General features: G+C 40.8%; 1 protein-coding gene and 1 pseudogene across 13 annotated transcripts in view; one reads left to right on the plus strand and one right to left on the minus strand.

Annotated features, from left to right (window-relative positions):
* The window catches only part of LOC309631404 (uncharacterized protein), a 126514-nt gene that overhangs the window by 51841 nt on the left and 50172 nt on the right, over nucleotides 1-24501 (minus strand). The gene's annotated exons all lie outside the window — the stretch shown is intronic.
* LOC309631406 (MARCKS-related protein pseudogene) lies at nucleotides 7-24009 on the plus strand (annotated as a pseudogene). The gene has a single exon. The product of its transcript is annotated as an MARCKS-related protein pseudogene (transcript).

Consider the following 24501-nt stretch of genomic DNA (forward strand, 5'->3'; position numbering starts at 1 on the left):
GAAGAAGGTCCACAAAGTAAGTAAATATTCAGCGCATCCACTTTCTAATCCCCTTGATTTCCTGAGAACTTGCGTTTTAGTCAAAATCTGTAGTCTGCGTACTTGAGGCAAATGCTTCTTCTACTCTGAAGTAAGTGATGGATGGTGGAAGCAATGGAAGATGTAATTACAAAGATTATCACTGACGCTGATAAATAAGGAAAGGCCAATGGGAATTTAGGAGGTCTGATAGTTTTTCTGTTTTGGGGGGTTTTTTTGGACAATTACTGTATTTCTAAAAAAAAAAAAAAAAAAATGATTTGAAAACTGAACTTAAACATTTGTAAAAACAGATTCTTAATTTATAGCTTCAATAAATTCAGTACTAAGCTCTACTACAATAACCTTTCTTTCTGGACACAAAAATTCTCTTTTAAAAACTCCATTGATCATTCCCATTGTGATCTCAGAGACGCTGTAACCTACTTAAGTGCTTGAGATGGAAAAAGCGCAGAGAAAACCTTAAGTTAGCTGTCTTTGACTTTTAAAATCCCTCTCCAATCTCCAAGTTAGTGTAGCTTCCTTCAGTCTTGGTAATCTTGACACTGAAGCATAACTGACATTGACCTTTGCCCCTTTCCTCCTTGGGGACGCCACTGGAGGGCAGGCAGAAGCACAAGATTTAATTTCCCCCACCTGGCTTCCTAGACAGGAATTAATTGTAAACATCTCTACTCCTTTCCTAACTGCTTTATCTCTTTTATTGGCTTTCCAACCTCAGTCTTCTCCTGCAATTATTCCCAACAGCAATTAATTCACTTACAGAATTTCTCAGGGTTCAAAAAAAGGTATCCAGAAGTGAATTCAGGTATACCAGAATTCCGCATTAGGGACACATGCAATGGGGGAGGTGGTATGCATCTGCTGTTCCTTGTCTCTATGACTACGATGTCCTCTCTTCTCTTGGTCTAACTTACTCCTCAGTTTTCAAAATCTCATCTTTTGCTGACTGCTTGAATATATTTTTCAGGGACTTACTTTACCCCCCTCAACATTACTGAGGGACTTCCCTGGTGGCGCAGTGGTTAAGAATCCACCTGCCAATGCAGGGGACACAGGTTCAATCCCTGGTCCGGAAAGATCCCACATGCCACGGAGCAAATAAGCCCGTGTGCCACAACTACTGAGCCTGCGCTCTAGAGCCCACGAGCCACAATTACTGAGCCCGTGCCCCACAGCTACTGAAGCCCACATGCCTAGAGCCCGTGCTCTGCAACAAGAGAAGCCACCGCAATGAGAGGCCCACGCACCGCAACGAAGAGTAGCCCCCACTTGCCGCAACTAGAGAAAGCCCACACGCAGCAGCAAAGACCCAATGCAGCCAAAAATAAATTAAAAAAAGAAAAAAAAATTACTGAGACTTCTTCATGCTGCTGTCCACAGGTATTTGTTAGTCCATGCTATGACTATATCACATTTATTTATTCATTTCACTGTTGATGGAAATTTCAGGTTGCTTTCAGTCTTTTTATTTATTACAAATAATGCTGTTATAAATAATTGTATACTTGTCTCCTGGTGTACATGTGCAAGAATTTTGCTAGTGTCTATAAGTGTGTAGGAATGGAATTGACGGGTCAACTTTAATAGGTGATGCACTGATTTCTACTGTGCTGCAGCATATGTGACATCCTCTTGCTGCATGTCTTTATGAACACTTGATTATCGGCAAGGTTTTTAGAGACGTTTCTTTAGCATTTCTTTATTTATTTTTTATAAATTTATTTATTTTTATTTTTGGCTGTGTCAGGTCTTCATTGGTGCACACGGGCTTTCTCTAGTTGTGGTGAGCAGGGGCTACTCTTCGTTGTGGTGCGTGGGCTTCTCATTGAAGTGGCTTCTCTTGTTGCAGAGCATGGGCTCTAGTAGTTGTGGCACGCGGGCTCAGCAGTTGTGGCTCGCGGGCTCTAGAGCACAGGTTCAGCAGTTGTGGCGCACAGGCTTAGTTGCTCTGTGGCATGTGGGATCTTCCCAGACCAGGGCTCGAACCCGTGTCCCCTGAATTGGCAGGCAGATTCTTAACCACTGCGCCACCAGGAAAGTCCCTCTTTAGCATTTCTTGTAAAGCTGGTTTGGTGGTGCTGAATTCTCTAGCTTTTGCTAGTCTGTAAAGTTTTTGATTTTCTCCATAAAATCTGAACGAGAGCCTCGCTGGGTAGAGTATTCTTGGTTGAAGGTTTTTCCCTTTCATCACTTTAAATATATTTTTCCACTCCCTTCTGGCCTGTGGAGTTTCTGCTGAAAAATCAGCTGATAACCTTACAGGGATTCCCTTGTATGTTATGTTGCTTTCCCCTTGTTGCTTTTAATATTTTCTCTGTCTTTAATTTTTGTCAGTTTGATTAATATGTGTCTCAGTGTGTTCCTCCTTGGGTTTATCCTCTATGGGCCTCTCTGTGCTTCCTGGATTTGCGTGAGTGTTTCCTTTCCCATATTAGCGAAGTTTTCGGCTATTATCTCTTCAATATTTTCTCAGGCCCTCTCTCTCTGTCTTCTTCTGGGACCTCTCTAATGTGAATGTTGGTACATTTAATGTTGTCCCAGAGTTCTCTTGGACTGTTCTCACTTCTTTTCATTCTTTTTTTCTTTATTCTGTTCCACAGCAGTGATTTCTACCAATCTGTCTTCCAACTCACTTATTTATTGTTCTGCCTCATTTATTCTGCTTTGATTCCTTCTAGTGTGTTTTTCATTTCAGTTACTGTATTGCTCATCTCTGTTTGCTCGTTCTTTAAAGCTTCTAGCTCTTTATGAAACATGTCTTGTATCCTCTCAGTTGGTGGCTCCATTCTTTTTCTGAGACCTTGGATCATATCTACTATCATTACTCTGAATTCTTTTTCAGGTAGATTGCTTATCTCCATTTCACTTAGTTGTTCTTCTGGGGTTTTATCTTGTTCCTTCATCTGCAACATATTTCTCTGCTGTCTCATTTTGTCTAACTTTCTGTGTTTGTGGTCTCTCTTCCTCAGGCTGCAGGATTGTAATTCTTCTTGGTTCTGGTGTCTGTGCCCTGGTGGGTGAAGTTGGTCCAGGGGCTTGTGCAGGCTTGCTGGTGGGAGGGACTGGTGCCTGCCCACTGGTGGGTGGAGGTGGGTCTTGTCACTCTGGTGGGCAGAGCCGTGTCAGGCAGCTGTTAACTCAGGATGACTTTAGGCAGCCTGTCTGCTGATGGGTGGGGCTGTGTTCCCACCCTGCTGGTTGTCTGGCCTGAGGTGTCCCAGCACTGGAGCCTGCAGGCTGTTGGGTGGGGCCAGGTCTCAGTGCCAAAATGGCAACCTCTGGGAGAGCTCACGCTGATGAGTATTCCCTGGGGCGTCCGCCACCGGTGTCCTTGCCCCCCAGTGAGCCACAGTTGACCCCTGCCTCCCCAGGAGACCCTCGAAGACTTGCAGGTAGGTCTGCCCCAGGCTCCTATGGTATCACAGCTTTGCCTTGGGTCCCAGTGCACATGAAACCCTGTGTGTGCTCTCCAAGAGTGGAATCTCTGTTTCCCCTTGTCCTGTGGAGCTCCTGCACTCAAACCCTGCCAGCCTTCAAAACCAAATGCTCTGGGGGTTCCTCCTCCTGATGCCAGACCCCCAGGCTGGGGAGCCTGACATGGGGCTCAGAACTCTCATGCCTGTGGGAGAACCTCTGTGATATAATTATTTTACAGTTTGTGGGTCACCCACCCAGCAGGTATGGGTTTTGATTATATTGCAAAAGCACCCCTCCTACTGTCTCCTTGTGGCTTCTTCTTTGTCTTTGGAAAGAATATCTTTTTTGCTAGGTTTGAGTCTTTTTTGTTAATGGTTGTTCAGCAGTCAGTTGTGATTTTGGTGTTTTCATGAGAGGAGGTGAGCTCAAGTCCTTCTACCCACCATTGTGTCTCCAACTCTGATAGTTTTTTAAATTATCTGCTCTGTGTTTGTATACATACCTTACTATAGTATAATGGTTAAGAGATTAGGAATACCTGCTTTCACCTCTTCCTTCAAGTCACTTAATTGCTCTAAGCCTCAGTTTCCTTATCTAGAAAGTAAGAAACTATCTTATAGTATTAGTAAGTGCATTAAATGAGATAATGTAATCAGTGCTTAGAATAATGATTTACTCTAAGCACTCAATAAGTGATGGCCACTATTAGTAGAAATAAATATTTATATAATGATCCCAAATTAACTGGAACCAAACTGACCAGAAGGGGATGAACTAGTGTACTATTTTTTTTATAACTATTTATTTTTGGCTGCATTGGGTCTTCGTTGCTGCATGCGGGCTTTCTCTAGTTGCGGCGAGCAGGGGCTACTCTTCATTGTGGAGCACAGGCTTCTCATTGCAGTGGCTTCTCTTGTTGCAGAGCAGGGATCTAGGTGCACAGGTTTCAGTAGTTGTGGCACGTGGGCTCAGTCCTTGTGGCACACGGGCTTAGTTGCTCCAAGGCATGTGGGATCTTCCTGGACCAGGGATCGAACCCATGTCCCCTGCACTGGCAGGCGGATTCTTAACCACTGCACCATGAGGGAAGTCCCTAACTAGTGTACTTTTAAAGGAAAGGGGCAATAGCAGAAAAAATATCTGTATCAGAAATGTAAAGCAAACTCTAGAGAGAGGTCACTTGATGTGCTGTCAGTCCCTCACACCTCACGGGCCTGGGAAATGAAAATTCCTATTGCTTCAGTAATAAAAGAAATTATTAGATTCAATTTGAAATCATAGAAATTAAGACCTGGAATCAATCTCATATATAGGGCAGCCTTAGACTTTATGATCCACAGTGGAACACTTTTGAAAGTGGAAGGGAATGCTAATCATAGTCACCTTGGTACAACTGGTATAAATCAGGGCTGCCTTGGCAAACTGGGCCATGTGGTCACCCCACTCAGAGGTCATCAACTCCAGTCCTCTGATCTTACAGATGGGTAATTTAAGACCCCAAGTAACATACTATCGATGGCTAAGCAGCATTATTCTGCACCACACCACACTCCCTTCTTTATAATCCTTCCTACCTCTAGCTAAAGTCTCTGTTTCATGTGTCTTTCAAATTTGCTGGAAAGAAAGGTCAAATGACAAGTTACAGAGTCAGAGAATGAACCCTGGACACACAAACTTGGATCTGAATCCTAGCTCTGCCACTTGCTCCCTGGAAGGCCACCAACAAGTTATTTTAGTCCTGAGATCTAGTTTTCCTCCACTGCAAAATGATTACAAGGCTTAAATAAATATACAGACATCAGCAAAATATCGGCATATGTCAGGCGCTCAGTGAAAGTTCCATTTCCTAATCCTTTTGCTGTCAAACCTAGGCCATATTCAGGAAGGAATTTTCAGTGCATTCAAAAGAGTCTGATAAAATTTAATTACAGAATTCTTAGGAATAAAAAATGCTTTCAAAACTATCCTTATCTGTTCAAACTGGAACCATTCATTTGGTTCATTCATCCATTCAAGAAATTTTTATTGAACACTTACAGCTACACCACAATTAAACCAATGTCCCCACCATAATTCTACCGGTCAAATGATCTCTGAGAGGCAGTTAAGGAGGCCAGCATTCCTGTTCCCACCAGGCACGGGTGCTACTTCAGTCACCCAAACAACAGAGGACTTTCTATTAAGGCTGGAAGTGAATACTTTATTTTCCCCCTCTAAGTAATTATTTGGTTTCTTTTCTCCTTAAACTCAGTGGGTAAATTACATTGATTGATTTTTTTTTTTTAATTCTTAAACCTACAGGAAAATTGGAAAAAAGAAAAGACTGTATTTTTAAAAAGTTTTGATGGTCAATAAATGATGGGGTTTTTTTGTTGTTGTTTTTGATTAATTTGAAAAGTCAACGCAAGGATTCCCAGTTCCCTAAGCATTCCAATTAACTGAAGGCTTCCTGGATGCATAATTTACAGTGGCCCCTTCTCTGCTGTCTTCCCTACAATCCGGCTTCGCTCCACTCTGAGCACTTGGCACTTAATGTCTATCTCTGGAGCTACATTTAGCATATACATGTGTCTCTTACTGGTAAATGTTTGGAAATGCCCCACCCATCAACATTCTATCACAAATCCCTTTGTCTTAAAATGTTGCTTCCATTATTACAGAGGCACATTTACAGGAAGCTAATGAAACCAGCTTTGTGACCTCCACTTGCAAGGACTGATCCCTTCTAATTACTCACTTTTATATCAAATATTTAAATTAATGATTATATAGGGTTTTTTTTTTTTAACAATAGAGCACCCTAAACTGTCTAAAGCTTCAGGCCTCACAAAACCTGGATCTGTCCTTGCATTATGGCCCTCCCTAGCTTCTGAGGCAGAACCTGAACAAAGTGGATGTCTTAAAAACTTTAAGCCACAAGCTTTCCGTAAGAGTGACATGAGAATCCCAGATAAATATGAGACAGCAAAAGTGTTTGCCTCCTCTCTACTAATAGAGTGGCCTATAGATATCAATATTTCTAAAATCATTCAGTCATTGCACTGCCCATATTGCATTAGAGTCAGTTAAAGGCCCCACAATGTCACCTATCTAGGAAAACATGTTCGACTTTTGAGGTGCCTGGGAAACAAGTCTGGATGTTATTAGACATCAAGCTCAAATTTAACTTAAATCTTGACCAGGAAGATGCCTGTCAGAATACCTGTAATACCCATCATGGACTTAACACAAATGTGTTTTAGTCAAGAGTAATTCCCACCCTTTTCCTGTTTTCTGTTTTCTTAAGTTAGTAAGTTAAAGGTCACCTGTCAAAATGCTATCTATTTCAGATAGGTCCCTGAAACGAATAGCAGCAGATAATTGAGAAAACCCTAATGCTTTATGGAGCTATTGTATTCCCCTAGGTGCATTTTCACATTTATTCATTTAAATCATCAACAAACACTGATAAACTATGATTTATTGGACTTCCCTGGTGGCGCAGTGGTTAAGAATCTGCCTGCCAATGCAGGGGACACGGGTTCGAGCCCTGGTCCGGGAAGATCCCACATGCCACGTGCACTGAAACTACTGAGCCTGCGCTCTACAGCCCATGAACCACAACTACTGAGCCCGCATGCTGCAACTACTGAAGCCTGTGTGCTGCAACTACTGAAACCCGCGCGCCTAGAGCCCATGCTCCGCAACAAGAGAAGCCACTGCAATGAGAAGCCCACGCACCGCAACGAAGAGTAGCCCCCGCTCACCTCAACTGGAGAAAGCCCACGCACAGCAATGAAGATCCAACGTGGCCAAAAATTAATTAATTAATTAATTTTAAAAAACTATGATTTATTAAGCATTGGAAATACAAAGATCTGCATTGTACAATAGGAAATACTAGTCCTAGAACCAAAGAGGTGAGTTTAAATTTTAGATCCAAAAAGAACTTCAGCCAGTAGGCACAACCTCATTCTACCACTGGTTCTGGAATGCTCCTCACAACTAACACAGGTCTGTTTGGTTGGCTGTGTGCATGAAAGGAAAATTCCCCCTTGATGCTTACTGCTTAGACGTACTCTTGGAGCCAAAAGCATGGATAGGTCCCAAATGAAGCCACCGTGGAAAAATGGAAAAACTTAGCTAACACAGTAGAATAAACATGGTAAGTTTATACCATCAAGACACTCTTCTTAATTTACTTATCTGGATGATGACATTTATCTATTGTCTTTATTTTTCATATAACTACCACAAATTATTGATCATCTACTATATACTACAAAGTGTGCTAAGGTCTTTGCAAATATTACATATGTTATTTGCAAATATTACATATGTTATTATGAATCTCTGTGACTTTACATGTGGTGAAATCAAAATTAGAAATTTACCTCAAGCCACTTATCTTGAATGGATCCAGAAGTCAAACTCAAGGCTGAGTAAATAAATTTGAATGAGGAGACATAATATCATTGCCCACTTTTTCTTTGCCAGTTCTAAAAAATACTGATATTTCATAGAAGCAAGGACATTTTAATAAGCCAAAGCAAGGGAAGACCTAATCTTAGAAAAAAAGACAGACTCAAGCAAACACCTCGACCCTCCTCACTCCACTCCACAGTGTGGCACTGGATCTAGGGTGGTCAGGACATGGGTAAAGACTTGAGCTAAGGACTCAGAGGCAGCCCAGGACATAGTCCAGGTGGGGCGGTGGCAGCCACAGTTGGTGCTCACTCAAAGCAGCACTCCAGAAGCAGCTCAAACTTCTGACAGCAACGTGGCCGTCCAGATTTTCCACAGCTGCCTCACTGCATGCCCCAGCCCAAGCTGAGCCAATGCTCTGGCCCCGCTCCAGTCCCACTCACTCCATGGCAGCACAGCACTAGATCTGGGGCAGCCAAGACCAGGGAAAAGATGCAACCATGGGCTGCATCGAGCAGAGCTGCAGACTTCTACACAGGCAACACACTGGTCCTCTATAAGAGCACAAGCCCCACTTGCTTCAGCACTCCCCTCCTTTGGGGCAAAGGTCCCAGTGTGGGAGAAGGAAAAATACACACTTAAAGGGAACAGAGCCAGTGCAAGCCTGACCCTCAGGGCTTCTGCTCCAGCAACTAGGGATCAGACCCTGCCCCTGCCAGGATGATGACAGCCAGCGAGCAGAGAGGAAGTCCCACCTCAAACTGTGCACAGGCTCTAGCTCCTCCATCACCAGCCACACTCCCTACCAAGGTGAAAGCAGCCAGCACAACCTGAGGAAAGACATGATTGGCATACACATAACTTCCAGCCTTCCCACCAAAGGCACTGGGCACACGCGCTCTGCATAGGGGGGCTCCCACATGAGAAAACCTCTTTAAGACCACAATAGGTAACGGTTTACCTAAATTCATAGACAGAGAAAGTTAAGTAAAATGAAAAGGAAGAGGAACTACTCTCAATTGAAAGAACAAGAGAAAACCCCTGAAAAAATAAATAATGAAACAGAAATAAACAATTTACCAGATAAAAAATTCAAAACAGGGTGGCATTCTGGCACAGAGTGGGGCCGGCACAGCTAGTCGGTGGGGGGGGGCATGGAGTGGGGCCCCCTCCCTCAGCCACGAGTCCCACCTCATCCTCCCCCCTCCGCCGGTGAGGCCCACCTGACCGAACTATCCCCTGTGGCACAAGCCCAGGCTGGCTCCAGGCGCCCCTCCAGCAGAACCCCACCATGGGCAGCCAGAGCTCCAAGGCTCCCCAGGGCAATGTGACCGCCAAGGAGGCAGCAGGCACTCCCCCCACAAAGGTCAATGGACAGGAGAACGGCCACAAGAACGGCCGTGTGAAAAGCAGTGGAGACTTATCCCCCAAAGGTGAAGGGGAGTCGCCCCCTCCCCCATGAATGGAACAGAGGAGGCAGCTGGGGCCACTGGCATTGCCATCAAGCTAGCACCCCCTAGCCAGGGCGCTGAGGCCAAGGGGGAGGAGACCCCCAAGAAGAAGAAGACATTCTCTTTCAAGAAGCCTTCCAAATTGAGTGGCCTGGCCTTCAGGAGAAATCGGAAGCGGGGGGGGGATGATCTGTCTGCCTCGTCACCCACAGAGGAAGGGCAGGAGCGGGGGGAGTCAGTGCCTGCAGCGAGGAAGGCACTGCCCAGGGAGGGAAGGCTACCGCTACCCGAGAGCCAGGAGCCCCAGGCCAAAGGGGCAGAGATTGGTGCTGCCTCCAAGGGAGGAGACACAGAAGAGGCAGGGCCCCAGGCACAGAGCCATCCACTGCTCGGGCCGGAGAGTGGCCCTACACCAGCGGATGGGCAGAATGAGTAGCTGGGTGGGGGCAGGTGGGTGATCTCTAAGCTGCAGAAACTGCCCTGTCCTTGTGGTCACTGCCTGGACCTGGTGCCCTGGCTGACTTCCTGTGTCCAGAAGGGAAGGGGCTGTTGCCCCCTAGCCACGTTCCCTCTCCTCTTCTCCCTCTTGTGGATTCTCCAATCATCCATCTGGTCTTCCTCTTAAGGCCAGTTGAAGATGGTCCCTTGCAGTTTCCTAAGTTAGGTTAGTGATGTGAAATGCTCCTGCTCCTGGCCCTACCTCCTTCCCTGTCCCCATCCATGCAGAAGGCAATTGCTCGTTTTCATCCCCAATTCTTTTCCAGGCAGGTTTTGCTTACTCCCCAAATCCCTGAGTCAGAGGTGGGGGTGCCTACACTCCCAAACCCTGAGTGTCCAGCCTTCCCCTGCTGAGTTTGTAGTCTCTTGTGCTGTGCCTAGTGGCCCCTGGGCTGGGGAGGACACTGCCCCTGTCTGGGTTTTTATAAATGCCTCACTCAAGTTCAAACCTCCAGCTTGTGAATCAACTGTCTCCTTTTTGACTTGGTAAGCAAGTATTAAGCTTTGGGGTGGTGGGGAGGTCTGTAATGTGAAACAACTTCTTGTCTTTTTTTTTCCCCTCCCAGTGTTGTAAATGACTTTTAATGGCCACACTCCAGATGTGTACTTTTTTTTTTTCTAACTGCTAAAACCATTTTCTTCCACCTGGTTTTACTGTAACGTTTGGAAAAGGAATATATGTCGTCCCTTTAAAAAAAAAAGTTCAAAACATTAGTAATAAAAATGCTAATCGAATTAGGGAAGAGAATTGATCTAAACATAGATCATTTTAACAAGGAACTAGAAAATATAAAAGACCCAATCAAAAATAGATAATTCAATATCTGAAATAAAAAACACTCTAGAAGCTATGAATAGCAGACTAAATGACACAGAAAAACACATAAGTGATTTGGAAGATAAAATAATGAAAATCACCCAATCAGAATAGCAGACAGAAAAACAAATGAAGAAGAAAAAAAACAAAAGTAACATATGAGATCTCTGGAATAATATTAAACCCACCAACATTCACACTATAAGGGTTCCAGAAGAAGACAGAGAAGGGTATAGAAAATGTATTTGAAGACATTATGGCTGAAAACTTCCTAAAACTAAAAAAGGAAACATATATCTAGTTACAGGAGGCACAGAGGGTCCCAAACAAGATGATACCAAATAGACCCACATCAAGACATATCATAGTTAAAATGGCAAAAATTAAAGATAAAGAGAATTCTAAAGGGAGCAAGAGAAAACCAAAGAGTCATGTACAAGGGAATTTCCATAAGGTTATCAGCTGATTTCTCTGCAGACACTTTGCAGGCCAGAAGGGAGTGGCATGATATATTCAAACTCCTGAAAGGGAAAAACCTGCAACCTAGGATACTCTACCCAGCAAGATTATCCTTTAGAATAGAAGGAGAGATAAAGAACTTCTCAGACAAGCAAAAACTAAAAGAATTCAGCAATACTAAACCTACCCTAAAAGAAACCTTGAAGGATCTTCTCTAAATGGAAAAGAAGAATCTAGAGGAAAGGGTAAATCCCATTAGGAAAGGCAGATATATAGCAAGAATTGAAGATTACTTGAATAAGCCAGTATGTAGATTATAACACAAAAAACTGTAAAAGCAACTATAACTACAACAAACTGTTAAAGGGATAAGCACGAAGATGACATTAAAAAAAGCAAAATGTGGGGAAGGAGAGTAAAAAATGTAGATGTTTTAGAATGTGTTTGAACTTAAATGACCATAAGTTTATATCAAGTAGATATAATTATGGGTCAACATATATGAACCCCATGGTAACCACAAATGAAAAACCTACAATGGATACACAAAAAACAAAAAGAAAGGAACAGAAGCATACTACTAAAGAAATTCATCAAACCACAAGGGAAAAAACAAAAAGAAGAAGAAATGAACAGAAAAGAACTACAAAAACAAGTTGAAAACAAATAATAAAATGGCAATAAGTACATTCCTATCAACAATTACTTTAAATATCAACAGACTAAATGCTCCAATCAAAAGACATATGGTGACTGACTGGATTAAAAAAAAAAAAAAAAAGACCCTTCAACATGCTGCCTACAAGAGACTTACTTCAGGGCTAAAGACACACATAGACTGAAAGTGAGGGGATGGAAAAAGATATTTCACACAAATGGAAATGACAAGAAAGCAGGGGTAGCAATACTCATATCAGACAAAATAGACTTTAAAACAAAGGCTATAACAAAAGACAAAGAAGAGCATTATATAATGATAAAGGGATCAATACAAGAAGAGAACATTACACTTCTTAACATATATGCACCCAATATAGGAGCACATAAAGCAAATATTAACAGACATAAAGGGAGAAACTGACAATAATACAATAATAGTAGGGGACTTTAAGACTCCACTTAGATCAATGGACAGATCATTCAGACAGAAAATCAATAAGGCAACAGTGCTTAAATGACACAATAGACCAGTTGGCAGGGAGATCAGCTCGGTGCTTTGTGACCACCTAGAGGGGTGGGATAGGGAGGGTGGGAGGGAGGGAGACACAAGAGGGAAGAGATATGGGGATATATGTATATGTATAACTGATTCACTTTGTTATAAAGCAGAAACTAACACACCATTGTAAACCAATTACACTCCAATAAAGATGTTAAAAAAAAATGTAGGGGTACTTAAGCAAATAAAAACCATTCGATAAAAAAAAAAAATAGACCAGTTGGATTGAATAGATTTATCTACAAGACATTTCATCCCCAAACAGCAGAATACACATCTTTTCAACTGCATATGCAACGTTCTCCAAGATAGACCACATACTATCCTGAAGAACATACTGGGATACTAGGGCACGAAACAAGCCTCAACAAATTTAAGAGGACAGAAATTATATCAAGCATTTTTTCTGACTACAATGGTATGAAACTAGAAATAAACTACATAAAGAAAAATGGAAAAAGAACAAACATGTGGGGACTAAACTACATGCTACTAAAAAACCAATGGGTCAATGAAATCAAAGAGGAAATCAGAAAATACCCCAAGACAAATGAAAATGGAAACACAGCTTTCCAAAATCTATGGGATGCAGCAAAAGCAGTTCTAAGAGGAAAGTTTATAGCAATATAGGCCGTCCTAAATAAAAAAGAAAAATCTCAAATAATCAACCTAAACTACCACCTAAAAGAATTAGAAAAATAAAAAACAAAGCCCAAAGTCAGCAAAAGGAAGGAAATAATAAAGATCAGAGAGGAAATAAATAAACAGAGATAGAAAACAATAGAAAAGATCAGTGAAACCAAGAGCTGGGTTTTTGAAAAGATAAACAAAATTGAAAAACCTTTAGCCAGGCTCACCAGGAAGAAAAGAGGACTCAAACAGAATAAGAAGAGAAATTACAACCGATACTACAGAGATATAAAAAATCATAACAGAATACTACAAACAGTTACATGCCAACAAATTGGACAACCTAGAAGAAATGGACAAATTTCTAGAAACATATGGCTTGCCAAGACTGAATCAAGAGGAAACAGACAATTTGAACATACTGATCACTAGAAGTGAAATTGAATTTGTAATTCAAAAACTCCCAGCAAACAAATGTCCAGGATGGGACAGCATCACCAGTAATTCCACCAAAATATAAAGAAGAACTAATACATATCCTTCTCAAACTATTCCAAAAAAGTTGAAGAGTATGGAACACACCCAAATTCATTCCATGAGGCCACTACTGCCCTGATACCAAAACCAAACACACTACAAAAAAAGAAAATTACAGGCCAATATCTTTGATGAATATAGATGCAAAAATCCTCAACTAAATATTAGCAAACTAAATCCAACAATACATTAAAAGGATCATACACCATGATCAAGTTAGATTTATTCCAGGGTCAATATTCCCAAATCAACCAACATGATATACCACAATAACAAAAGGAAGGATAAAAATCACATGATCATCTCAATAGACAAGAAAAAGCACTTGATAAAACCCAACATCCATTCATGATAAAAACTCTCATCAAAGTGGGTATAACAGGAACATATCTCAAAATAATAAAGGCTATTTACAACAAACCCACAACCAACATCATACACAATGATGAAAAGATGATAGCCTTCCCACTAAACTCAGGAAAAAGATAAGGATGCCCACTCTCACCACTTCTTTTTAAAAAAGAATCGGAAGTCCTAGCCACAACAATCAGACATGAAAAAGAAATAAAAGGTATCCAAATTGGAAGGGAAAAAAGTAAAACTGTCACTATTTGCAGATGACATGATACTCTGTATAGAAAACCCTAAAGCTTCCACCCAAAAACCATTAGAACTAATAAATGAATTCAGCAAGGTCACAGGATACAAGATTAATGTACAAAAATCTGTTACATTTCTATACACTAATAACAAAATATCAGAAAGAGAAAGTAAAAAAAAAAAAAAAAATCCCATTTAAAATCTCACCAAAAAGAATAAAATACCTAGGAATAAACTTAACCAAGGAATAAACTTAACCAAGGAGGTGAAAGACTTATACTCTGAAAAGTTTTGATGAAGGAAATTGAAGATGATACAAAGAGGAAAGATATCCCATGCTCTTGGATTGGAAGAATACTGTTAAAATGGCCATTCTGCCCAAAGCAATCTACAGATTAAATGCAATCTCTATCAAAATACGCATGACATTTTTCACAGAAGTAGAACAAATAATCCTAAAATTCGTATGAAACCACAAAAGACCCCAAAAACAATCTTGAGGAAAAAGAACAAAGCTGGAGGCATAACCCTCCCAGATTTCAGATTATACCACATAGCTACAGTAATCAAAAAAGTATGGTACTGGCACAAAAACAGACCCGTGGATCAATGGAACAGTATAGAGCCCAGAAATAAACCCATGCACTTATGGTCAATTAATCTAAAACAAAGAAGGCAAGAATATACAGTGGAGAAAAGACAACCTCTTCAACAAGTGGTGCTGGGAAAACTGGACAGCCACCAATGAGATTAGAGTATCCCCTCACACCAAATAAAACAATAAACTCAAAATGGTTTAAAAACCTAAATGTAAGAATGAAAATCATAAAACTAGAAGAGAACAGAGGCAGAACACTCTTTGCCATATAAATTATAGCAAAAACAAATGAGACCTAATTAAATTTAAAAGCTTTTGCACAGCAAAGGACACAACAAAAAAGCAACCTATGGAATGGGAGAAAATATTTGCAAATGATGTGACTGACAAGGGATTAATATCCCAAATATGTAAACAGCTAATACAATTCAATATCAGAAAAACAAACACCCAATCAAAAAACGGAAAGATCTGAATATTTTTCCAAAAAAGACATACAGATGGCTAACCGGCACAAGAAAAAATGTTCAACACCACTAATTACTAGAGAAATGCAAATCAAAACCACAATGAGGTATCACCTCACACCTGTCAGAATGGCTATCACCAAAAAGTCTACAAACAACAAATGTTGGAGAGTATGTGGAGAAAAGGGAACCCTTGTACACTGTTGGTAGGAATGTAAATTGGTGCAGCCACTATGGAAAACAGTATGAAGGTTCCTCAAAAAACTAAAAATGGAGGTGGAGTCAAGATGGCAGTGTGGGAAGACACAGAGTTAGAGTCTCGCCACAACTAGGGCGCCTGCCGGCCGCTGGTGGGGAACTCTGATGCCCAAGGAGGCAGGAGGAACCCCAAAGTGAACAAGTAGGATGTAGGGGGACTGAGGGGGGAGGAGAAGTGGAGGCCAGACAGGATTGGCATCCCTGAGGCTGGGGAGATCAGGAGAGGCAGGTGGGAGGAACTCTCCGGGAAGAGTGGGAGAGGAGCGAAGGCGATTGCCCCGCCCATTTGGGCCCAGGGAGCCTGCGGAGCTCCCAGGTTGATCCCCGGCCCTCCAAGGCCCCCTCCAGGCCGTGTGGGTACTTGAGGGCATAGGATGGAGGTCAGGGTGATCAGGAGAGGCAGGCAGGAAGAGCCATCCTGAGGAACAGGAGAGGAGGGAGGGCAACTGCCCTGCCCACTTGGGCACAGGGAGCCTGCTGAGATCCCAGGCCAGTCCCCTGCCCTCCAAGCCCTCCCCCTCTCCCCTGGCCACACTGGTCCTGGGGGCATAGGAGGGAGGCCCAGGAGATCAGGAGAGGGAGGCAGGAGGGGCCCTCCTAGACCAGAGGAGCAGGATAGGAGGGCGTATGCCCTGCCCACTCCAGTCCAGGAAACCTACTGGGCCCCAAGTGAGGTCCCCTGCCCTCTGAGACCAGGGCTGGGGGTCACACCTGGGCCCCTTCTGTTCCTTGAGCCTAAGCCCAAACCCTCACAGTCCCCAGGGCCTTTTGCAGCCCTGTGGGTCCTGAGCATTGGCCCTGCCCACAGCCCAAAACTCGACCTTGCTTAGGCCCTGCCCTCCACAGCCAAGGCCTTTTCCCCCCATTTTTTTTTTCTTTTCTTTTCCCTCCTCCTCTTTTTTGCTATTGTGGTACTAATGAACTTTCCAGTTGTTGATTCGTCTATATTTTTATTTTTACATTCTTTCTAACATATCTGATAGTTTCCTAGTCTAATTTTATTTTTTACTTTGATATTGTTTCTTTTTTTGCCGCCCCACACAGCTTGCGGGACCTTGGTTCTCGAGCCCACGGTTGGGTCAAAGCTCCGGCAGTGGGAGCTCCGAGTCCAAACCACTGGACTAACAGAGAACCTCAGACCCAAGGGAATACTCATCAGAGTGAGGTCTCATGGAGTTCCTCATCTCAGCACCAAGACCCAGCTCTACCCAATAGCCTACAAACTCCAGTGTTGGAAGCCTCAGGCTAAACAACCAGTAAGACAGGAACACAATCCCACTCATTAAAAAAATTAGATGGCAAAAAAATGTCACAGATGAAGGAGCAAGGTAAAAACCTCCAAGATCAAATAAATGAAGAGGAAATAGGCAATCTACCTGAAAAAGGATTCAGAGTAATGATAGTAAAGATGATCCAGAATCTAGGAAATAGAATGGAAGCACAGATTGAGAAAATACAAGAAATGTTTAACAAAGATGTAGAAGAAATAAAGAACAAACAAACACAGGTGAACAACACAATAACTGAAATGAAAAATACACTAGAAGGAATCAATAACAGAAAAACTGAGGCAGAAGAACAAATAAGTGAGCTGGAAGACAAAATGATGGAAATAACTGCTGAGGAGCAGAATAAAGAAAAAAGAATGAAAAGAATTGAAGATAATCTCAGAGACCTCTGGGACAACACTAATTGCACCAACATTCGAATTATAGGGGTCCCAGAAGAAGAAGAGAAAAAGAAACAGTCTGAGAAAATATTTGAAGAGATTATAGTTGAAAACTTCCCTAACACGGGAAAGGAAATAGTCACCCAAGTCCAGGAAGCACAGAGAGTCCCATACAGGATAAACCTAGGGAAAACACACCAACACACATATTAATCAAACTAATAAAAGTTAAATTCAAAGAAAAAATATTAAAAGCAGCAAGGGAAAAACAAAAAATAACACACAAAGGAATTCCCATAAAGTTATCAGCTGATTTTTCAGCAGAAACTCTGCAGGCCAGAAGGGAGTGGCAGGATATACTTAAAGTGATGAAAGAGAAAAACCTACAACCAAGATTACCCAGCAAGGATCTCATTTAGATTCAATGGAGAAGTCAAAAGCTTTTCAGACAAACAAAAGCTAAGAGAATTCAGCACCACCAAACCAGCTCTACAACAAATGCTAAAGAAACTTCTCTAAGTGGGAAACACAAGAGAAGAAAAAGACCCACAAAAACAAACCCCCCAAAATTAAGAAAATGGTAATAGGAACATACATATCGATAATAACCTCGAATGTAAATGGATTAAATGTCCCACCAAAAGACACAGAGTCACTGAATGGATACAAAAACAAGACCCTTATACATGCTGTCTACAAGAGACCCACTTCAGACCTAGGGACACATACAGACTGAAAGTGAAGGGATGGAAAAAGATATTCCATACAAATGGAAATCAAAAGATAGCTGGAGTAGCAATACTTATATGAGATAAAATAGACTTTAAAATAAAGCCTGTTACAAGAGATAAGGAGGGACACTACATAATAATCAAAGGATCAGTCCAAGAAGAAGATGTAACATTAATAAATGTTCATGCACCCAACATAGGAGCACCTCAATACATAAGGCAAATGCTAACGACCATGAAAGGAGAAATCAACAATAACACAATAATAGTAGGGGACTTTTACACCCCACCTACACCAACGGACAGATCATCCAAACAGAAAATAAATAAGGAAACACAAGCTTTAAATGACACAATAGATCAGATAGATCTAATTGATATTTATAGAACATTCCACTCAAAAGTGGCAGAATACACTCTCTTCTCAAGTGAACATGGAACATTCTCCAAGATAGATCACATCTTGGGTCACAAGTCAAGCCTCAGAAAATTTAAGGAAACTGAAATCATATCAAGCATCTTCTCTGACCACAACGCTATGAGATTGGAAATCAATTACAGGAAAAAAACTGTAAAAAACACAAATACATGGAGGCTAAACAGTGTGCTACTAAATAACCAAGAGATCACTGAAGAAATCAAAGAAGAAATAAAAAAATACACAGAAACAAATGACAATGAAAACACGACAACCCAAAACCTGTGGGACACAGCAAAAGCAGTTCTAAGAGGGAAGTTTATAGCAATTCAATCTCACCTCAAGAAACAAGAAAAATCTCAAATAAACAATCTAACCCTACACTTAAAACAACTAGAGAAAGAAGAACAAAGAAAACCCAAAGTCGGTAGAAGGAAACAAATCATAAAGATCAGAAATAAACAAAACAGAAACAAAGACTACAAAAGCAAAGATCAATAAAACTAAAAGCTGGTTCTTTGAGAAGATAAACAAAATTGATAAACCCTTAGCCAGACTCATCAAGAAAAACAGGGAGAGGACTCAAATCAATAAAATTAGAAATGAAAAAGGAGAAATCACAACTGACACTGCAGAAATACAAAGGATTTTAAGAGACTACTACACACAACTATATGCCAATAAAATGGACAACCACGAAGAAATGGACAAATTCATGGAAAGGTACAATTTTCCAAGATTGAACCAGGAAGAATTAGAAAATATAAGCAGACCTATCACAAGTAATGAAATTGAAAGTGTAATTAAAAATCTTCCAACAAACAAAAGTCCATGACCAGATGGCTTCACAGGCGAATTCTATCAAACATTTAGAGAAGAGCTAACACCGATCTTTCTCAAACTCTTCCAAAAAATTGCAGAGGAAGGAACACTCACAATTTCATTCTACGAAGCTACCATCACCCTGATACCAAAACCAGAAAAAGATATCACTAAAAAAGAAAATTATAGACCAATATCACTGATGTATATAGATGCAAAAATCCTCAACAAAATACTAGCAAACAAATTCCAACAGCACATTAAAAGGATCATACACCACGATCAAGTGGGATGTATCCCAGGGATGCAAGGATTCTTCAATACATGCAAATCGATCAATGTGACAGACCATATTAACAAATTGAAGAATAAAAACCGTATGATCATCTCAATAGATGCAGAAAAAGCTTTTGACAAAATTCAACACCCATTTACAATAAAAACTCTCCAGAAAATGGGCATAGAGGGAACCTACCTCAACATAATAAAGGCCATGTATGACAAACCCACAGCAAGCATCACACTCAATGGTGAAAAACTGAAAGCATTTCCACTAAGATCAGGAACAAGACTATTACCATTCTTATTCAACATAATTTTGGAAGTTCTAGCCACAGCAATCAGAGAAGAAAAAGAAATAAAAGGAATACAAATTGGAAAAGGAGTAAAACTGTCACTGTTTGCAGATGACATGATACTATACATAGAAAATCCTAAGGATGCCACCAGAGAACTACTAGAACTAAATGAATTTGGTTAAGGTTGCAGGATATAAAATTAATGCACAGAAATCTCTGGCATTCCTATATACCAACAATGAAAAATCAGAAAGAGAAATTAAGCAAACACTTCCATTTACCACTGCAACAAAAAGAATAAAATACCTAGGAATAAACCTGCCTAAGGAGGCAAAAGACTTATACTCAGAAAACTATAAAACACTGGTGAAAGAAATCAAAGATGACATAAATAGATGGAGAAATATACCATGTTCTTGGATTGGAAGAATCAATATTGTGAAAATGACTATACTACCCAAAGCAATCTACAGATTCAATGCAATCCCTATCAAATTACCAATGGCATTCTTCACAGAATTAGAACAAAAAATCTTACAATTCGTATGGAAACACAAAAGACGCCGAATAGCCAAAGCAATCTTGAGAAAGAAAAACGGAGCTGGAGGAATCAGGCTTGCCGACTTCAAACTATACCACAAAGCTACAGTAATCAAGAAAGTATGGTACTGGCACAAAAACAGAATATAGATCAATGGTACAGGATAAAATGCCCAGAGATAAACCCACATGCATATGGGCACCTAATTTACAACAAAGGAGGCAAGAACATACAATGGAGAAAAGACAGCCTCTTCAATAAGTGGTGCTGGGAAAAATTGAATAAATATAGCTTCATGGAAATCTCACATGTAAAAGAATGAAATGAGAACACTACCGAACACCATACACAAAAATAAACTCCAAATGGAATAAAGATTTAAATGTAAGATCAGACACTATAAAACTCTTAGAGGAAAACACAGGAAAAACACTCCTTGACATAAACCACAGCAAGAACTTTTTTGACCCACCTCCTAGAGTAACAGAAGTATAAAGAAAAATAAACAAATGGGACTTAATTAAACTTAAAAGCTCTTGCACAGCAAAGAAAACCAAAGACAAGACAAAAAGACAACCTTCAGAATGGGAGAAAACATTTGCAAATGAAACAACAGACAAAGGATTAATCTCCAAAATATACAAAAAGCTCATGGAGCTCAATATCAAAAAAACAAACAATCCAGTTAAAACATGGGCAGAAGACCTAAATAGACATCTCTCCAAGAAGACATACAGATGGCCAAGAGGCACATGAAAAGATGCTCAGCATCACTAATTATTAGAGAAATGTAAATCAAAACTGCGATGAGGTATCACCTCACGCCGGTCAGAATGGTCATTATCAAAAAATCTAGAAACAATAAATGCTGGAAAGGGTGTGGTAAAAAAGGAAACCTCCTGCACTGTTGGTAGGAATGTAAATTGATAACAACCACTACGGAGAACAGTATGGAGGTTCCTTAAAAAACTAAAAACAGACCTACCATATGACCCAGCAATCCCACTACTGGGCATATATCCTGAGAAAACCAAAATTCAAAAAGAGACATGTACCACAATGTTCATTGCAGCTCTATTTACAATAGCCAGGACATGGAAGCAACCTAAATGTCCATCGACAGATGAATGGATAAAGAAGATGTGGCACATATATACAATGGAATATTACTCAGCCATAAAAAGAAACAAAATTGAGTTATTTGTAGTGAGGTGGATATACCTACAGTCTGTCATACAGTGTGAAGTAAGAAAGAGAAAAAGCAAATACCGTATGCTAACACATATATATAGAATCTAAAAAAAAAAATGGTCTGATGAACCTAGTTGCAGGGTAGGAATAAAGAGGTAGACATAGAGAATGGACTTGAGGACATGGGGTGGGAGGGCAAAGCTGGGGTGAAGTGAGAGTAGCATCAACATATATACACTACCAAATGTAAAATAGTTGGCTGGTGGGAAGCAGCAGCATGGCACAGGGAGATGGGTTCAGTGCTTTGTGATGACCTAGAGGGGTGCTATAGGGAGGATGGGAGGGAGGCTCAAGAGGGAGGGGATATGGGGACATGTGTATGCATATGGTTGATTTGCTTTGTTGGGCCACAGAAACTAACACAATATTGTGAAGCAATTATACTCCAATAAAGATCTACTGAAAAAAATTTAAAAAACTAAAAATGGAACTACCATATGATCCAGCAATTCCACTCCTGGGCATTTACCCAGAAAAAACAAAAACGCTAATTCAAAAAGATATATGCACCCTAATGTTCGTAACAATACTATTTACAATAGCCAAGGTATAGAAGCAACCCAAGAGCCCATCAACAGATGACTGGATTAAGAAGATGTGCTAAACACACACACACACACACACACACACACACACACACACACACACACACACAATGGAATACTACCCAGCCATAAAAAAGAATGAAATTTTGCCATTTGTGGAAATGTGGATGGACCTAGAGAATACTATGCTTAGTGAAATAAGTCAGAGAAAGACAAATACTGTCTGATATCACTTACATGTGGAATCTAAAACCTAATACAAATGAATATATATGCAAAACAGAAACAGACTCACAGATATAGAAAACAAACTTGTGGTTACCAAAGGGGAGAGGTAAGGGGAGAGGGACAAATTAGGGGTATGGGTTAACAGACACAAACTACTATGTATAAAATAGGTAATAAGAATTTACTCTGTAACACAGGGATGTATAGCCATTATCTTGTAATAACCTATAATGGACTATAATCTGCAAAAATACTGAATCACTATGCTGTACACCTGAAACTAATAAAATATTGTAAATCAACTATACTTTAATTTTTTAAAGTTACTAAAATAATAAATACATACATACATAAAAGACAGTAGGCTCAATTGAATAAATATAGCTTCATGGAAAACTCACTACATTATCTTTTTCCTCATTGGGATATAAACTGGCTCCAGTCCTGGACCAGCATTTACTACCCAGGGCACATCACCTCTTGTAAGTGACCTAGTTTCTTTCAATTCTTTGGTTCTTTACAGCTTGAGGGGTAATCATAATCTCTACCTTGAGGTTTTGAAAGGGATGTTATATACTTGTACTTTTCAGCTCATCTTATCAGATAACTGTTACCTTTTATGGTGATCTTAGGGGAGCCACTAAAATTCAGAGATCATTTCATTAAACACAGGTATCTGAAAGTCCCCATCTCAGAATCAAACATCAATGTGAATAGTTAATTTGCTCCTGTGTACCTCCCTTCCTTTGTACTGCCCATTATTTGTGGGGCAGTTATTCCATTTACATTACAAATTTTTAGTATCGAATTTATTTTTTACTCTCCTTGAAGTTGGAAAAGTCATGTAGTTCTTTTAAATTCCAAATAATAGAATTTGCTTCCCCATAATGGCCAGAAGTGAATGTTGTGTACTTTGCCCCAGTCATATAAACTTGCACTCATTCACAGGAAAAATGAGGTTAGAAAAAAAGACAGTCACACTCTAAAAAATTGAAACAAGTGGCTCTGCAATTTCAAGGAAAGTTTCACATACATTATATCACTTTTACCCCACAGCAGCCCTATGAAGGAGGAAGAAACTGATCTCACATGTAACAAATGCAGGGCTGAGACATCAGGAGATAAAGTGACTCTAGGTCTCATAGCTAGCTGGTGGGTGAAAGGAGGCCAAGACTAAACCCCTCTCTGTTTCAATCACACTCTTTGAATTACATTTTTACCCTTATTGTCTTCATTCATTTAACAAATATTACTGAGCATATTCTCAATAAGAAGGCAGGGGGTGAGCCTAGCTGAAGATACAACTGTCAGTATACCACATAATTCCTGTGTTTCAGGGAGCTTACAGTCTTTTGGGGGTGGAGGCAAGTGCACAAATAAGTTTAGAACTAGGCAGAATACACGTGCTGTTCAAAAGCTTTATTTACTGAACCACTGGGATCCAAAGAAGGTACAACTCCTGTGCAATTGGTTCAGCCTTACTGCCTCACATTCACATGTGTTTCTCTGCTTTTTCTGAGTGAGATTTGCAGTGTTTCTCACAATGAAAGTTAAGGATCATCTGCACCAGAATCACCTGGGGTGGTTATTACATGCAGATTCCTGGGCTCCACCTCAGACCTACCAAAATAAATATGTCTTGGAACCCAGGAAATTTTTTAAAATATGGAATGCTTCAGAGATTGGTTCAAGATGGCAGAGTTGAAGGACGTGCACTCGTTCCCTCCTGTGAGAGCACCAGAATCACAACTAACTGCTGAACAATCATCGACAGGAATACACTGGAACTCACCAAAAAAGATATCCCACATCCAAAGACAAAGGAGAAGCCACAATGAGATGGTAGGAGGGGCGCAATCACAATAAAATCAAATCTCATAACTGCTGGGTGGGTGACTCACAAACTGGAGAACAATTATACCACAGAAGTCCACCCACTGGAGTGAAGGTTCTGAGCCCCATATCAGACTTCCCAAGCTGAGGGTCTGGCAACAGGAGGAGGAATTCCCAGAGAATGAGACTTTGAAGGCTAGTGGGATTTGACTGCAGGACTCTGACAGGACTGGGGGATACAGAGACTCCACTCTTGGAGGGCACACACAAAGTAGTGTGTGCATCAGGACCAAGGGGAAGGAGCAGTGACCCCATAGGAGACTGAACCAGACCTACCTGCTAGTGTTGGAGGGTCTCCCGCAGAGGCAGGGGGTGGCTGTGGCTCACTGTGGGGGCAACAACACTGGCAGCAGAAGTTCTGGGAAGTACTCCTTGGCGTGAGCCCCCCCAGAGTCTGCCATTAGCCCCACCAAAGAGCCAGGTAGGCT

Source organism: Balaenoptera borealis (assembly GCF_965194805.1).
Source record: "Balaenoptera borealis genome assembly, chromosome: 6".
Classification (NCBI taxonomy): domain Eukaryota; kingdom Metazoa; phylum Chordata; class Mammalia; order Artiodactyla; family Balaenopteridae; genus Balaenoptera; species Balaenoptera borealis.